General features: G+C 42.7%; 1 protein-coding gene across 1 annotated transcript in view; it reads right to left on the bottom strand.

Moving 5' to 3' along the window:
- The window catches only part of LOC115798471 (protein NLRC3-like), a 45,014-nt gene that overhangs the window by 15,688 nt on the left and 12,163 nt on the right, over window positions 1-17,163 (bottom strand). The window lies entirely within an intron of this gene.

The raw sequence follows: 17,163 nt of genomic DNA, 5'->3' as shown, positions 1-17,163 counted from the left end.
GCATCCTGTTGAACTCCCAGAATCCGAGGGGACATACAAAGGCTGTCTTTTGTCTGTCTGCTTCTTCGACCTCGATCTGATAGTATCCTGACTTTAGGTCGAGTACAGAGAACCACTGGGAACCACTGAGAGCTGAGAATGTGTCCTCCAGCTTTGGAAGGTTGTATGCGTCTTTTATAGTCTGGAGATTCAGACGTCTGTAGTCAATGCATAGTCGTACTTGGCCATTCTTTTTCCGTACTACCACTATGGGTGACGCAAATGGTGACTCTGACTCTCTGATTACTCCTGCATCAAGGAGCTCTTGAATGTGCCTTCGGACAGCCTCAATGTCTTGAGAGTGTATTGGTCGGGCACGCAGTTTGAAAGGGGTTTCATTTGTGAGTTTTATGTGGTGTCTCACTTTATCTGTCTGGCCAAAGTCCAGATCATGCTGCGCAAAGACATCAGGCATGCTGTTGAGCTGCCGAGTGATGCGCTCTCTCCATTCAAGTGGGACTGGGGAGTCACCAAAATTGAAATGTAAGGTGGACTCTTGAGATGACTGAGTTTCTGGGGTTCTTTGGAGGGATTCTGATTGCTTGACTATGCCATGTTCTTTTAATAGGATGGTCTGATAAGTGCCAATCTCTGCAATAGTGCTTTTTGCAGGGATGACAATGTCATGGTCTGACTCATTGCTTATGACTACTGGCAACTTATGGGGCCGCAACCGAGGGAAGTCAACTAGACCAGCTCGGACCAGCAGCCCACCTGGCAAGGGGGATGATGATGGGTACTCAATAATAACGGATTTTTCACCTTGGAGGCCATTGGCCAGAGCAACACCCTCCACCACTACTGTTTTACCGGCTGGGATGACTTGAGGGCTCCTGCCTTGCATTCTCACCAACCCCTGCTGGTCATTACTTGCTTGTTTTCGTCTCAGCTCAATAAGTTTGAAAACTACTTTGTAGCCATATGGGAGAGAATGGCGACAGATTACATCAGTCCCTGAGTAAATGTCAAACAATACATCTAACGTGTTTGTGCCTATAATCATGAGGGACTGTGAGGTATCAGGCACAACTAAAGCGAGTGTGGTCACATCTATCGAATCCCCTAAGAAGTCTTTTGGAAAAGTTATGGTAAGCTCAACATAACCAAAATATGGCACCAACTGGCCATTTGCACCTTCCACTTCTAAGAGGTCGTGCAGGGGCTTAATCTCCTGGTCGGAGAGGTATTGCTTGTAAAATGACTCAGGTACAGTTGTAACTTGCGATCCTGAGTCAAGAAGACAGCTAACCTCTTCCCCTTTCACAATCACTTGAGCTGTACTCTTGGTACCAACCAACCGTTTGGGCATTTGGGAGGGTTGGTTCTGCTTTGAATGTCGTAGGCCAGAGCGTGGTTGAGCATTAAGCTCTTCCGCGGATGTAGTCGCCCCACAGCTCTTGACAGAGAGTTTGGATTCACTTGGCATGTCTGAGGGACATTGTTGACTCCCCTCAGTCCCTGTTTGTCCCACAACAGGAACTGTTAACCGTTTAAAGGTGAGGCAGCACCATTTTGTGACTCCCACTTGAGCTGTCTTTCTTTCAACTGCTTCTTCTTTTCTCCTACTAGGATAGGGTTGGGAGGGTCAGTGCAACGTGAGGCAATATGCCCATCTTCGCCGCAGTTGAAGCAGTACCAGGGTTTTGGTTTGTATATCTGTTTCTTTTTAGTCTGCCTTTGTGCGTCTGCATCCCCTTCCTCTGGTCTTGACATTCTGCCCTGAGGTTTCCATGGAGATCCCTTATTTTTGTCTTTCTTCTGTGTCATGAATGTAGTTAACTGACTTTGTAAACTGGCCACCTGTTTCCTCAATTCCTCAATGGCATTGTTACTACCCTCATGTTTCTTTTCTGGTTCACAAGCATAGGCACCTTGGAGCTGCAACTGGGCTCTGTGTTTTGTGGTACCCATGTGTTTTTTCATACGACTACCTTTTGCTTGTTGTCGATCTTCTTCAGAGCGAATCAGTAGTAGGAGATCTGAAAACTGGGGGGGATCGGTTTTCTTTTGTTCAAGCTGCAAGGCACTCAGCAGAGCGTCATCCCAACAACCCCTGCAGAATTGTTTTAGGAGATGTTTGTCAACCTCTGTACAGGCAATTCCACCCCTCTTTGCAACGCGGCTTAATGCAGCCTGAAGTCGATGGAGGTAAGTGGATGGTTTCTCACCTGGATCTTGGAGAGTGTTCAAGAATCGGGCAAAAAGTTCCTCCCCATCTTCCACTGTGCCAAAGGCGGAGTCTAGGAGCTGCAGGTAGGCTGCGGGTGATGACTCAGGCCGTAAACCCCTTACTATATCCGCTGCTGGAGGAAGCAGGCTCTCAAGAATCTTTCTGGATATTTGCAAGGGAGGCATACTAGGATCACTTTGGAGTAGTTCAATGTGTGCGCGCCATGTGTCATAATCGGTTTCATTATTAGGTCTGGAAGTTTTCCCGGAGAAAGAGCGAAGCCTCACTTGGGATTGCATGGGTGGAACAACATCTTGACTCCATACTATATGCTCAACCACGACCTTCTGGATGTCAGGTGGGTTCATATCAGTTAATGAAAGTGGCAGTGTCCTCCCTTTACTAGTGAGGGTGACATGGTCAGTGGCACCTTTGCTGCTTGGTGTGGCATTTAGGAAAATAGTGGGATCTTGTTGCTCTTTAATAGTGGGTGAAGATAGTGTGATGGTCTCAACATGTGTATGGGGAGAATCTTCGGCTACGGGTTGAATGGCTTCAACATCCTCCCCAATCTGGGACATTGTTTGCTTCAACACCTCACTATAGTCTTTGCCACTCAGCTTGGCTAGTTCTTTAAGTTCAGCTAAGTAAGTTTTTGTGACATTACTTCCAACCTGGGCAGCATATACGCTACTGAGTGCACTGATTTCATACACAACAGTGGGGTCATCATGTGAGGTGTATTTATAAGGTAAGTGAGCCTCTAAACCTTCTATGGCTGAACCACTGGAATATTCAACGATCAGGTTTTGGTGGAACTTAGACAATGAATCATCAACAGAAAAGCATCTCTCAATCTTCCCATAATGTTTCAGAAAGTCGATCACCTGCTCATCTTGGCTGACCACCTTAGTGACTCCGCTGATAATAACTGCGTTTGGAATTTTGACGCCAGACTTCTGTATGAAATCCATACTGATCACGTCTCAGTATTGCTGCTAAATTCAAACGGCTCCTGGCTGGCTCGCCACTTATGTAACCAATTTCCCGAGATACGAGAGCAGATTACATTTAATAGTGATATAACTGATAGAACAACTGTGGGCCTAAGATCAGAAGAACCTGGTTCGTGGAGCCAAGGAATAAAGCAGTAATAATGAGCCGAACACAGAGATGAAATTGAGTAGCAACTCTTATATTGTTACATAATAAAAATAAAATTTGCCATGGCTTACAATCAATTAACTGAAAACCCCAAAACAAAAAAAAAGAAAATTGTGCACAAGTCCCACTAGGGATGAAAAAGGAAATTGTCCGTCTGAGTCTCTTATGGGAAAGACAGCCCGTGTTGCAGGTGTACTGGGTATGCTGAATCTATCTGAATGGTCTGTATGTGTATATGTGTGTACTTGACTCTTTCCTTCTCTGGATCTGGGTCTTTCTCCAAAGTCCTTTTAGCTCGCCATCGAATTGGATCGGAGTCTCGCTGGGTCCTCAAGACTGGTTTTCTTGTCCACTCAAAAAACCTGACCTACAGATAAGGTCATACATGTACATGTCCATTACTTCATATTCTTAGATGCATCATTAAAGATTCAAAATCAACATATCTATTGAATTTAACCTTGGTCATATGTCCTCAGTCAGTTAAATATCTGTTTTAGTTGTACAACATTCAGCAATTCAAAACTAATCAAACATGAGAACTAAATATTCAAGCACTCATCTTACTTACTGTTCGTGTGAACAATGTTCTACTAAGTTACAATTTCAAATCAATCTTGTGAAAAGTTATCACAACCTGAATAAACAAACAATTTTAAACAAAACGAGTACACATACAAGTTGGTTTAGAGGTATCAAAGAAGTGTGCTTAATTTCTTCCCTTGCATTACAGGCCTATTAATACAATAGAGAAACTGCACCAAAAATTGCCCTCTAACCTGCTTTAATTTACAAAGGAGGAATAGAGTTCCCCTATAATTTGAGCTTACAAAACACATTTAGCAACAATACACAACTACAACTCTTCTTAGCATACATTACAATACATAAATCACAGTGACTGCAGCCTACTCGCAGCTACACATTCAGTTTGCACTTATTTCACCATAGCTCACTCATTAGCTTTAATTCCAGCAGCCGAAACAAGCTAGCTGTAGCTAAACGAAACGTGGTTCTCACCGTTGCTCTGGATTTCAAATGGAGTTTGTTAGCTTCGGCGCATCCACAGCTCCCAACGCGAACGGCAACACCAGCTGCTGTAACTCGTCTCCCTTTGCCGAATCACTCTCTCCTGAACTTGCAGCAAGTAAGCTAATTGCTTCTGGCTTTCTCTTCACTTTATCAACCGAGATGTTCTCCCTTCAGCATGTAGCTACCTTCTCCATTTGCTCCTCGACTTCACCCTACGCTTCTGAGCGTGATTCCTGATTGGCTGCCGAACAGCGTAGGATCGCATACACTGAACGATGCATTCAAGTGCAGTAGGGCATTTGAAATTTAAGCATACACTCCTATTAATTCCATTTTCCTTTCATTAGTCAGTTTTGTCACCTGGGCTACACAAACATGACCATTAATATTGAAATATTTCTCAAGAAATGTGACTCATAAGATGAGGACAGAAAACTCCTTGATGCCGATATATCAGAAATGGAGGTATTTCAAGCACTTAACTCTCTACAAAACAATAAGACTCTTGGGCCAGATGGTTTCTCTGGTTGAGTATTATAAAGCCTTCTCAAACCAATTACTGACCCCACTCACGAACATGATCAAAGAAGAAAATTACCAAACTCATTGGAAATTGCAACAATCATTTTACTTCCAAAACCAGACAAGAAAAAAAAGAAATGTGACTCATAAAAATCCATCAGTCTCTTAAATACTGATTATAACATACTATCCAAGCCAATTGCTCTTAGACTCGAAGATGTAATACCAAAGCTGATACGTACCAATCAAACAGGTTTCATTAAAAATAGGCACAGAACAGATAATGTGCAGCGACTGCTCCATATATTGAATGCTGCAACCCCCCCCCCAAGAAAAAAACTAAACCTCTATGTTAATAATCTCTGTGGACACAAAGCATTTGACAGGATCGAACCAAGCTTTCTCTTTCAAACGCTAGAAGCCACGGGCTTTGGAAAGAAATTTACTCAGCATATTAAAACACTATTCAATGCCCCAAAGGCGAATATATTAACAAACAGTGTCCTGTCTAATACCTTTTCTTTGTTCAGAGGCTGCCCTAGCTCCCTACTGCTATTTGCACTCGCAACTGAACCTTTAGCCACTGCCATCCATTCTAACACCTTCAGAACTGGAATCAAATTTGGTACAAATGAACATAAACTTTCGCTATATACAGATGATCTTCTAATATATATAACAAACCCATATACATCAATCCTTTCCACATTGGAATGTCTCAAAGCATACAATAAAGCCTCAGGGTACAAATTAAATTACACCAAAAGTGAGGTATAGCCTCTAAACTTGCAAGATAACAGTATTAGAGCTCTCACTAACCCGCTGAAATAGTGTAGTAATGTTTTAAATATCTGGGTATTCAAATTGTAAAAGCAGATGACTATACATTTAAACCAAATTATTTAAAGTTACTGGAACAAACTAAACTTAATTTCTGAAGATGGATGGACCTCCCAATATTTCTCATAGGCAGAATAAATACTATTAAAATTAATATTTTGCCCAAGTATATCTATCTTTTCAAATGTCTTCCAATAAATGTTCCCAAGAGTTTTTTCAAAGAGCTTAATAAAACCATGGCTTCTTTTATATGGCAAAAGAAAAATATTAGGGTCAAACTAACTACACTCCAGGCTTCATTTTCAAGGGGAGGACTTAACCTCCATAACCGAACTTTAGGAATTATTATCTTGCCTCACAGTATCGAACAATTTGGGTTTGGCTGCACGCAGAAAAGTTTTCAGGCTACATGGCAGCAATAAAACAACATGAGATGAACCCTGTGCTTTTAAAAGATGTTCCATTTATAAGTTAAAAAAATGTTTGGCAACACTGACAGACAAACCAATAATATTGAACACATTTGCCACCTGGCAAGAATCTCACCCACTTCTAGATACAAATATTTCCTTTCTCAGAAGAACACCTCTGTGGAGTAACCTTAACCTTTCAGAGAAAGGTTAGAGAGAATATTGCTGACTCACTACTGCAGAGCTCTAAGGAATGAAAAGGCCAAATAGTAGCTGATTTGTATATCAACAATGATACACTAGCTAGATTCCAACTACTAAATAAGACATTAAATCTCCCTAAAAATAGTTTCTTCAAATTCTTACAAATCAGAGACTGGATTAAATAGAAATCTAATAAAACATTTCCAGCTATCCCAGTAGAAAATCACCTCAAATCCCATTTATGTAACAAGCTATGCAGATCGACAAAGGAATAACATCTTTTTTTACCAGGTGACAGAGTGGCGGCAGACTAAAGATCTATGTCTCTAAGACTGCTATTAGGGCTACAACTAACGACTATTTTGATAGTCGATTACTCATCGACTATTGAAACGATTAGTCGACTAATCGGATTATAAATCACATAATTATGAAATGACACTTATTTAGCTATCAGCTTTTAGAGTTAGCATAAGGTTATTTAAAATGTGGTAGTAAACACACGGAAGATGGATACTTAATTGAAAAATTTTGATCAGGTTTGCTGCTGATATAACTTTAACGGTCCATTTTTCCAACCGTAAAAAATATATATAGTACTTTTTCGTCCCTGTAAAACAAAGTTGGCACAGTTTCACCAGTAGCCCCCATGACTAAACATAGCCGGTCTTTAATTCTAACGTCATTTCCGGGTCCAAATGCTCCTAAATAAACAGCAATGGCATAAACAATGACTGTTCACTATTAAATATGATTGTAACATACCTTATCAACTGCAGCCATTTCCGCTTCTCTTTCTCGTAGGTAAAATGACAGCTGAGTGTTTTTTTTTTTTTGTGTGCCAGATCGGTTAAAACAACTAGGGACACAGCATTGCGGCATATGATGTCACACTCCATTTGGAAAAAAACGGATCCAAGGTTTGGGACAATTTCACACTCACTCCGTTTTTTTAGACGGAGTGAGTGAGCACTCCCTGATCGTCTAAGGACTCCCTGTTCTTTCCGCTAAACATACCGCTGAATGCTATTGCGCATGTGTGAAGCTCGCCAGAGATAGATGGATAGGAAGATGTCTCACTCCATTAAAAAAAAAATCACCAGTAATAACAAACGAATATTATCAATAAACCAAACCAAATGCACTTTTGTATGGACTTTGTGTTATTTTTGAGATTTTTAACCTGTGTAAGATCCAGTCTTGAGGTGCCTCAGTGGCCATTTGATTTGTTGGTTTTTGGTGACTACAAATACCCACTACACCAGTGTTTTTCAACCTTTTTTGAGCCAAGGTACATTATTCTCATTGAAAAAAATCACGAGGCACATTATCAGCCAAAAATGTTAAAAAATGATACTCTGTAGCCTATATTAACAATATAGTCACTCTTATCAAAGTGTCTTGAATAGGAATCAAATAAACACAAAAGATATATAATATATATCTTCTTTCAAATAAAAAGTGCACTTAACATGTCCACGTCAAAAACACAGCTTGAACATAACAAATGCCACAACAATGTGGTTTTATAGTAAAAACTTCAGTGTTTTGCAAACTCTAACTCTGTCCAAAAGCATTCTGTCACCAGGAATAACACAACAATACACGAGATAGAGGCAAGCACAGCTAATGCCAGTTTAATATCATCATGTATGATGGCATCATGGCTGGCAGTGGCGCAGTGGGTAGGGCGCTTGCAGCCGGAAGGTTGCAGGTTCGAGCCCCTGTCCCTGCGCTGCGTTGTGTCCTTGGGCAAGACACTTAAACCACATTGCCTAACGGTAGCGCCGGTCTTTGGCTGCATGACCGCAGATGCTCGTGTCTGGATGAGTAATCAGGAACAATCATTTCGTTGTGTGCCTTGTGCGCACAATGACAATGAGTTCAATCTAATCTAATGTATAAGTCCCCGTACAATGTTTTAATGGATGAAGGTTATTGTTAACTATAACCCTATACCACCGAACATGTCATAATCGGCTCAGTGTACTTCAAAAGAGCCGCCGTTCGCGGAGTTACGGCAACAATTACTGTAATAACACCACAGTAATACCCTATGTTGGTTGTGAAGTGCAGTTTCTCAGCTTTCAGAAACTGTTTGAATTTTTCCAATAGGACAAACTGTCGCGTTATAACAGTAATTCAAAGTTCCTTTGATCAGCTGCTGATCAGCAGCTGATCAAAGGCACACCTGACGATCTCCCACGGCACACTGGTTGAAAAACACTGCACTACACTACCCATATATAAGGTAACTACAAAACAAAAATGAGAAACAGACCTTGTAACAACTGCGTTTATGAGGAGACAGATTGGAATTGCCAATTGGAACAGGGACAGACTGTTAATTTCCACAAACCATAGACAATTTCAATTGAATATATTCCATAGGACATACTATACTCCTTTTAGGTTACATAAAATTGACAGCAAAATTTCCCCTAAATGCCAGAGATGACTGATGGCAATCTCTTACACATGCTGTAGAGTTACCCAATTATAGAAGGATTTTAGAAACGTACTACTGAAATAACTTCAAGGGCTACAAGAAATCAGACTGAACAGGATCCTAAAATATGAATTATAGGAGAAACAGCATCCCTCAATGTAAATTATTATAAGAAATACTTTATCCTACTTGCAAACACTGCAGTAAAAAAAAAAAAAAAAAAGTATCCTAACCAACTGTAAATCCGAAAATCCACCATCAGCAAGACACACTGCATGAAAAGTGGGTTTTTCAACAGTTTCTTGTATGTAATATTGCCGCGCGCCTTGAGTTTTAGGGCTCTCAGCAGGAGGCTTTGGCCAGAACAGTAAACTGTAGGGAAACTGCCGTGAACTCTCTGTGTCAGTGCTCCCTCAGCTCCCCCCCTCTCCTCAGGTCTAGGGCAGGCTCTCATATGTAAAGGAGGTTTCTGTGAGTCATACAAATGCAAATCAAGTACTCACCAGTGGTCACCAGTACTCACCAGTGGTCTACCCCTCCCAAGTTGTAACCAACATATTTTTATTTCTACAGTGAAACATTCAAACAAGACTAATCTCACAAGAAATCATTCTAATTTATAAATTTGAATTATCTAGTTGGAAATATATTTTTGGAAGTTTTCAGCTTTTGTCCCTTTTTCCAATAAGGCTGTGAGCTTCTGTCTGTGAGCTTCTGTCTGTGAGCCTTTGTCATGGAGTTTTTTGTGAACCCTGAACTTTAGTGGACTGAGGGAGATAAACAAAGGCTATATCTTGATTTTGGTGACACTACAAGCATTATTTTCATTGAAAAGCATACTCAGTTTTCAGTCTAATACACTGTAACTAAAAGTCTGTCACACCATCATCCTCTTCTGTGCAGTGGCTTCCCAGCTAGCATTGAACATTCAGACAACATCCCATGAACGCTGCTATAAACGTTCAGTGAATGTTCACATGCATCAATGACATTAAAGACTACCAAGAAAGATGGAATACGAAAATGTATAAACTTTTGTTTTGCTATACATGGATGTACATAAGAGATATCAGCAAAACCTTCATGAGAAAAATGTAAATGTAAAAAGGTAAATAAAAAAAAAAAATAAGGAAAATTTTAATGCAACAGTCACCTTCTCAGTTGTCCTGCTTAAACAGACAGTGGATGTGTGAACAACACATCTTCCAGCTCATAGGGGGTCATTTTGACTGTTGGGTTTTCTCTGTATTATTGTAGGGTCTTTACCCACAATTCAAAGCGCCTTGAGGCGACTGTTTGTTGTCATTTGCTGCTATATAAATAAAATTGAATTCACTTGAAATGAAATGAATTTAATTTCCATGTGGCAGCTTCCTCGCCTGTGATTGGACAATACAGATCACGTGCGGGATCACGCTGAAGGTCTGTAGGACCAATCAGTGCCTTCCTTCTCTTCTGTTCAAACTGAATGGCGGTTTTTGTCTACGCTGCTTTCCCGGTACGACAATGGAGGACGTCGTCTATATTTCAACACCCCAGAAGCTCCCGGTGAAAGCGGGCCTCTCTACCGGCCAGCCTCAACCAGCCCCGCTGCAGACGAGAAGACGCTGCTGGCTGCAGTGAGTGGGTTATCTCCTCAGTTACTCAAGTTTGTACGAGAGCGACTGAAAGACAACATGGCGTCTATTGTTTAGAGACTCGATGCTTTGGACTCTAACAAAGACTCACCTACAGAAGGACTCGAGGAAAAGACGGCAGCACGATCCGAAAACTGCGGTAAGACTTGGTCGTTTCTAAAACAAAAATACTAAGAGTGGAGGAATGGTCACAGTAAGCTGACAGACGTATTGTGATTTGGTTTCTTATTTTTATTTCATCTTACAGGAAGCAGTTCGCGGCCTGCACAACTCTGAATCCAATAAAAGCCGGTATGATCCTCTGCAGAGGTAAGAATCAGAAACAAAGCAGCAGTATTCAATGTGTGGAGGAGAGAAGAACTTAAAATGTTTTTACTCTTATTTATTTTCACGTTTTTTTCCACAGACTGTTCGCCTCGCAACGCGAGTGGGTTTCTAATGCGTTGACAGTGATATAATTGTGTGTAAGTATCTTTTTTTGCCTGAATATTGTTTATGTATGCACTGTGTTTATTTACAATGTACAAAAATGTTTTTCAGCTTCTTGAAAAACCTACAGACGGTTCGCCGAACCTCCGCTACAGTCAGCCTCACGGTCCGGAAAAGGCGACAGCCATTAAAAACTCTGCCCGGTGTCGTGCAAGAAGGAAGCCGGTAAGACGTATTGGATTGTTTTGTTGGTCTGCTGTATTTGTGTAGTTAGCTTGGAAATGCAGGTTTATTTTTGGAAAATATTACTTATTGTTTTTTTTAACTTTATATAAAATCTGGCTTCTTCTGAACAACCCAAAATGTATATAAAAAGCAGTGGCGGCCGTGCATTTCACACCTAGGCCTTCAGTAGTGATCCGCCTGAATCACTCCACCCTCAATAACTATTTTATGGCAATAAAAACATCTTTTTATGCAGAAATGCAGTAGAAAGAGCTGTTGCATCGCAGATTGAGAGCTCATGTAGCCAGAATAAAAGCATTTACCGAAGAAACAAACCCAAGGTGCACAAGTCTCCTTTTACTGCCGCTACAGCTGCGACACATATAAAAATGCATTGATAACAACCTCATAAAATTATTATTAAGAGAGAAACATTTTAGTCATCGTGACCCCGAAATTAAAGTTCCTACTTGCCCCCCCCCCCAAAAAAAGCCAATCTAACAGTCTCTTTAAGATTTCCCTATTATTCTTCACCTTTACGTCGTGGAGCTCCGCTTCCCTGCGCACTTGCTCGCTCAGCTGATCCGCTCTGGTGTCCCCGAATGTTTTGCTTGTAAGTGTCCGGCAGTGCTTTGGTGTCTCGTTGCTGCCTCGGTTAGGCAAGTCAAATTTACAAACCCAGTGTGGCTCCAAACACCATGTCGATCAGTGGCAAACAACACGCACTCCCAGCAATACAATTTGCAGTGTTCCTCGGGGCCTGTGAGCCCGTGGTACCGCTCGTAATTAGTGGACTGAAAGTGGTGGACACATCCTTTTCCCGGTTGTGACAGGCTTGCTAGCTTCGGAGTTGCCCGACCTTTCTTAATGATGTCCAGCTTTTCTTGAAAAGTCCGTCTTGGCTTTGGCAATAAATCTGCAACCAAATCCATTTCTTCTCCTCCTTCAGCCATTGTGGGTTGACAAAACAGCTATAAAATCAACACAACCATATTTTTGCTTGTGCAGCTCGCTACAGATGCAGTTTGCTAGCTCTGGCTAGTACACTGACTATCCAATCAAAGTGTATGAATATGCTGCCGTTACCGTACGCCTGCTAGAGGGCCTCGGTGTTGCCAACTCATAATCTGATTGGTTGATCAAACTGTTTGATCGACACTTATTTTTGTGCTACGGGGCCCGCAGAACTGATTATGAAGGCCTCCAGGCAGATTTCTTTGACCCTGGCAACAAATGATGGCTGAAATGTGATTGGTTAAATGCTTTAATATGAAAATACACGTCTGGAAACAGCGCGACCACAGGAAAAGCTGTGAAAGGAACCGTACAAACCATTTCGAATAATTTAACAAGTATTGATGGACAAGATATAATTAACATCAGTCTGTGATTCAGATATTTTTTAGGCCAGCAGAGAAGGCCTTGCAGGCCCTGACGGCCCACCACAGCACTGCATCACCTTTTTAATAAAAAGGTGATGCAGTGAAGGTGAAAATAATTAACATTGAATGTTTATAGTTTCAGCAGCTGTAACATTTTGGGACCTAAAAGATAAAAAGTGTATAATCAGTTTAAAGGTGCCTCAAGGGTTAATGACCAAAATCACTGAAGTACTTTTATCAGTGTTAAATTTTTTCAAAGTACTTGTTCATTTGTCTTTTATTCACAGGATGCAGGAGTTGGTACTTTGTCAGATAACCATTGTTTCTGATGACAAAGATGGGCTGATTATTTTTTTTTTTTTTGCATTCAGGGTCTTATCTGCTATGTGTACATTCAAAGTCAAGAGACTCAAACTTTCAGTGTAGTTTCCTGATTTTTCACAATATTTCATATAGTTTCATAATGACTTAATGTGTGCTCTGTGTCAACAGCTGCTGGAGGCGAGGGCGAGTGTCCTGGCAGTGAAGGAGGTTGCCTTCTGGGACGGTGTCACCACTGACCTCATGTTGGATGAGGAGGATGGCGTCTCAGAGGGCGTGTCGGGCTGGATTAAGACCCCCAAGCTTCCCCAGCCAGGAGCTCAGTGACCTCTGAGCCAAACTGCAAGACAGACTAGAAGCTCACCCTAAATACAACACTGTGCACCATAAGTGTTTGTATGCTGGACCATGCTCTGAGAGAAAGCCACCACCACATGGCCCAGAAGTAGCAAAGCATTATGTGTCATAATGTTTTTGTTTTTTTTATATATATATAGATTATATGATGTGTGTGTGTGTGTGTGTGTGTGTGTGTGTGTGTGTGTGTGTGTGTGTGTGTGTGTGTGTGTGTGTGTGTGTGTATGTGCATATTGCTTTATAAATAAAACAAAAAAAAAATATTCAAACTTGTGCCTCACAATTTGTTTCTCTTAATTGAATTCCTTTTAGTTGAGGTTATTAGCATGGCATGAATACAACATAACATACAAGGTATATCACAGAAATAATAATTAAAAATAATTTTTATTACTGGGTTATTATTTATTAGGGAGGGGCTTACCCAGGCCTGTCTTTATAAAGGCCAATGGGGGGACAGATCTACCAACCAATCACATGTGAGTGCTGAATTGTGATGTCATTTTTATCATCCAATGACTGAGAAGCCACGTGGGTCTCTTGCCGCTGCTTCGGCTTGAGGCGCTGCTATTCATATGTAAAGTGGAGTCGTTAACACCTCGCGCCTGCCGGCTCCCCCGTACCTTTACCCCCCGCTGATTCTGGTGGTACGTAAACGACCATATCCATCTCAGGCGAACGAATATGCGCTGCCCCGTATGCTGACGAAAGCTGACGATAACTAGGTGCGCCCGCGTCAGTATACGGGGACGGATATGCCTCTTTTCGTGCAGTGACAATGGATGGAAGAGCTGGTTTCTTACTGCAAGCCTGAAAAGATTTTGGATAACGTGAGAGGGAAACAAGCAGCCTTTGAGAAAATCTGGGGCCACTTCATAGATATTCAACTTTCTCTGGATTTAGCTGAGTGGGGTGTGATTTAGTTTTAGTCATTCTTTTGATGAAAATGTAATTTAGTTTTAGTTATAATTTAGTCATCTGAATAGTTATAGTTTTAGTCGATGAATTATCGTAAAAATATAGTCCACTAAATCTACAGTCGATTTAGTCAACTAAAATATAAAGGGTGTAAAATGTAAATGCTTTTCCTGCATCCATCCATCCATCCATCCTCTTCGGCTTATCTGGGGCTGGGTCGCGAGGGCAGCAGCCTAAGCAGAGAAGCCCAGGCTTCCCTCTCCCCAGCCACCTCATCAGTTCATCCAGAGGGACCCCAAGGCATTCCCAGGCCAGCCGAGAGATATATTTTCTCCAGCGTGTCCTGGGTCTGCCACGGGGCCGCCTCCCAGTGGGACATGCCCGGAACACCTCACCCAGGAGGGGGCCGGGAGGCATCCTAATCAGTTGCCCGAGCCACCTCAACTGGCTCCTTTCGATATGGAGGAGCAGCAGCTCTACTCTGAGCCCCTCCCAGATGGCTGCACTCCTCACCTTATCTCTAAGGGAGAGACCAGCCACCCTTCTAAGGAAACTAATTTCTGCCATTTGTATTGTAATTGACAGCTTCACTTTATACACTAAGCTCCCTATTCACCACAACAGACCAGTGCAGCACCGATCCATCTGTCGATCTCCCGCTCCCTTCTCCCATCACTCAAGAACAAGACCCCGAGATACTTGAACTCCTCTTGAGGCAGGAACTTGTTCCTGAGCTGGAGAGGGCACTCCACCCTTTTCCAGCTGAGGACCATGGCCTCAGACTTAGACATGTTGATTCCCATGCCGGCCGCTTCACACTTGGCTGTGAACCATTCCACTGTGAGCTGGAGGCCAACACCTGATGAAGCCAACAGGACCGCATCATCTGCAAAAAGCAGAGACGAGATTCCAAGGCCACCAAAGGAGAAGCCTTCCGCCACTCGGCTACGCCTAGAAATTCTGTCCATAAAAATAATGAACAGAATCAGGGACAAAGGGCAGCTCTGACGGAGTCCAACACCCACAGGAAACAAGTCCGACTTATCACCAGCTATATGGACCAAGCTCTCACTGCGGTTGTATAGAGACTGAATGGCCTGCAACAATGGGCCAGACACCCCATACTCCCGCAGGACCTCCAACAGGATACCCCGAGGGACACGGTCGAATCCCTTCTCCAAGTCCACAAAGCACATGTAGACTGGTTGGGCAAACTCAAATATCCTTGAGAGGATAAAGAGCTGGTCCAGCATTCCACGACCAGGACGAAAACCACATTGCTCCTCCTGGATCCGAGGTTCGACTAACAGGCGGATCCTTTTTTCCAGCACCCTGGCATAGACTTTGCTGGGGAGGCTGAGGAGTGTGATCCCCCAAAAGTTGGAGCACACCCTCCGGTTTCCCTTCTTAAAGATGGGGACCACCACCCCAGTCTGCCAATCCAGTAGCACTGCCCCAGATCTCCACGCAATGTTGCAGAGGCTTTTTCTTCAGTTCCCTTGAATTAGTCATTATACACACTTACACAAAATTAAACATTTATTAGAAGTTATGGAATATCATTAATAATATTAACATTAGCATTTCACCTGTGTCCCACACACTTGATCATTAACACTACCTTACTAAGATAATATGAGCGTTTTACAGCAGTGCACTCTTTGAAAGGTACAGGACTAAGATTAAGAAAGGCTAAATTAAATAAGTTCTGATTGGCCCTGGGGTGGTTTCCACTTGCCCCGCCTTCAGAGGGTGGGTAGCTATGGATGAATGTGTGTCTTTGTGTATTTGTCACCGTCTCCGTGAGTATGGGTGGGTGAGTGAATGTGTATGTATGGCATATCTGTGTGTGGGTAAGTATGTATGGGCATGTATGAGTATCTGTGTATAAATGTGTACACGGGTGTCTGGGTGTGTTTGTATGTATGGCTGGACCTGGGTCTGGGCCTTGTGCCTTGCCTCCTGGCCGCTCCTTGCTGGTTGCCTCCTCCCCCCTACCCCCCTGGGATGGGGGTGCCTCGGGGTTCCTGGGTGGGGCTGGGTGTTCTGGCGTGGGTACTGGCCTGCCCCCCTTGGGGGTGCGGTGCGGGGCTGCGTTGGCTTCTTCGGCGTGGGGGGGGGCTCTGTGGAGGGTCGGGCGGTCCTTGGGTGCCGTGGGCCCGGGAGCCCTGCCGCCGGCCAGTGCAGGGGGCTGGCCGCTGGGGGGGGGCTGGCTTCTCATCGCCTTGGGTTCCCTGGAGCCCTCGCTCCTCGACTGGGGGGGCTCCGTCTGAGACCACCCTCTCCCGTCTGCTGGGGTAGGTGTGCGGTTGTCTTTGGACTGAGTGGCCGGGGGTCTTCCTGGCCCTTGGTGGGCTGCTGGTGGCCTGGGTTTCCGGGGGCTTTCCGTACCTGCCTCTGGCTTCTGATGGGTGGAGCTGCAGCGTTTTGCCCTCATTGGTAAGTACGTTCCATGACACAGACACAAACATGACACAGACACAAACGCCCACTCAATCACAACTCAACAAAATTGTTGGTGTGCGTAACATGCTTTGTTAGTTTTGTTTTTCACACACAAATTTATTTTTGCAAGTATTGATAGTATTTTTTTTTATATGTTAAAGTGATGAAGTATCTGATTAATAGACTTGTGCTCTTTCCCCTTTTTTTTTTTGCTCCCTTTCTCTCTCCCTTTTTCTTCTCTTTATTTTCCTCTTCTTCAGCCTGTCAGCTCTGGCTGTTACATAGTATGTGGAAAAATAACTCAGATAAATAAAATAAAGGGTTAAAACAACAACAAGAAGAGCCTATTGAGAACCTATAGAGCTCATCTTGAAATAGCAAATATGTTTGGCACAACAACGCATTCAGATCACAGTTCTGCTTGCAAGATCTACCAGACATTACAGGCTAAAAAAAAAAAAAAAAAAAAAAAAAAAAAAAAAAAAAAAATAAGTTCTGATTGGATGTCGTCCCCGCCAAGTATTTTCGTCTTGTTTTCATTCGTTGACAAAAGTGTCAATTAATTTCATCATCATTTTTAAAGTAGTTTTTATTTAGTTATCGTCTTGTTTTTGTCACA

This window comes from Archocentrus centrarchus, chromosome 2, assembly GCF_007364275.1.
Source record: "Archocentrus centrarchus isolate MPI-CPG fArcCen1 chromosome 2, fArcCen1, whole genome shotgun sequence".
NCBI lineage: Eukaryota > Metazoa > Chordata > Actinopteri > Cichliformes > Cichlidae > Archocentrus > Archocentrus centrarchus.
The sequence above is the reverse complement of the archived record's forward strand: the minus strand, read 5'-3'. Positions and strand labels throughout refer to the sequence as shown.